The sequence below is a fragment of the Globicephala melas genome, chromosome 17 (assembly GCF_963455315.2).
Source record: "Globicephala melas chromosome 17, mGloMel1.2, whole genome shotgun sequence".
NCBI classification, from domain to species: Eukaryota; Metazoa; Chordata; class Mammalia; order Artiodactyla; family Delphinidae; genus Globicephala; species Globicephala melas.
The window spans coordinates 26,783,914-26,785,562 of record NC_083330.1 but is presented as its reverse complement, the minus strand read 5'-3'; positions in this window follow the sequence as shown (position 1 = coordinate 26,785,562).

Here is a 1,649-nt window from a genome sequence, read left to right as displayed (position 1 = left end):
CTCCTACTCCATCCCTCCCCCAACCCCCTCTCTCTTGGCAACCACCAGTCTGTTCTCTATGTCTCTGATTTTGTTTCTGTTTCATAGATAGGCTCATTTGTGTCATATTTTAGATTCCACGTATAAGTGATATCATGTTATTTGTTCCACTCTCATTTTTGATAAATGGAATTATTTTAAAATTGGGCTTGGTAGTCCTGTAACCAAACCCAGATTTGACCACTCACTGCTCATAAGCCAATAATTCAAGAGGCAGGTGTCAGTAGAAATGAAAGGTGCTTTAATCAGAAAAGCTGGCAATCTGGAGAGAAGGTGGACTCGAGTCCAGAGAGCACCTCCGAAGATTCTGCTCAGCCGTGACAGTTTTTAAAGGGAAAGAATGGGGAAGAATCTCAGTGAATCATCTAGGCAGGAGGTTGGGTTCTACATCATTCTCCATTGCGTGCAGATTGGCTGACTCTTTCTTCAGATGTTATCTTGCCTGTGTGATCTGCCTGCAGGATTGCTAAAGGAGCTGTTGGGGTTAGAGAGCTGGTCATTTTTTAATTGCTTAATTCTTCACTCTTACTTCTTTTTATCTAGGAAAAGAGTCAACAGGTTAGGCAAGGCATGGTGTGCATTCAGGAGAGCATAAGTCAGGAGTTAGGTTAAATTGCCTAGTGGTCTCACTCCTATAATTATGTTCTTTTAAGGTTAGAGGACAGAAACAGAACAGAAATGGACAAACAGAAGAGGGGCAAAAGAACTGTTTTCATTAGGTCTCAATTTATTTACTCTTACAAAGAGAAATACAAATGGCTAATATGAATAGAGCAATTGCTTAGTTCTAAGCACTTTACATCTAGTAACACATTTAATCTTTAAAACAGCTACATGGTAGATACTATTATTATTATTATTATTTTTACAGAACGAAAACAGAAATACAGAGAGTTTTAGCCATTTTCCAAAGCTTGCATAGTTAACTAGCATCAACAATGGAAATTTGACCCAGTGCCCCCAAAATGTTATAAGGACTATATTACATGGTGTTATGAAGAAGCAAATTAGATAATCCACTTAGTGCAATGCTCAGCACATAGAAAGCACTCAATGAATACTACCCACTATTGCTGTTTTATGATTGTTGCTGTTGTTGCCATTCTACAGCTGCATTCTTTAGTCTTCCAAGGTAATCTTTATTCTTTTCTCCATTAACTTCAAAAAGCTTTTATTCTACCTGTTCTATAGGTAATATTAACACATAAAGGCAGAATTTTAAGGTTGGGTAATTCTGAGTTTTTTGATATTGCAATTTACTTTTCTTTTAAAAAGTTAACAAAGATCAAATGTAAAACTTCGACATGTGGAGACTGAGTATAGTTTGGGATTTTCTGATCCTAATCATTCATTTGGTCATTCATTCATTGATTCAGTCAACAGCTATCTACTGAGTGCCTACTAAATGCTAGGCTCTATGCTAGGTGAAGTCCATCTTTTAAAGATTTGAGAAGAGTTAAGGATTATTAGAGGTTCAAAGCCCAAAGAGATTGAAACCTATTATTAGAGCTTAATCTTCAAACAAATTTGGCATGAACTACACAGAAGGCTCAGAACCTTTTGAAATGACCCTGTCATCTTTCACTAAGTGATTTATTCAGAAATCTGTT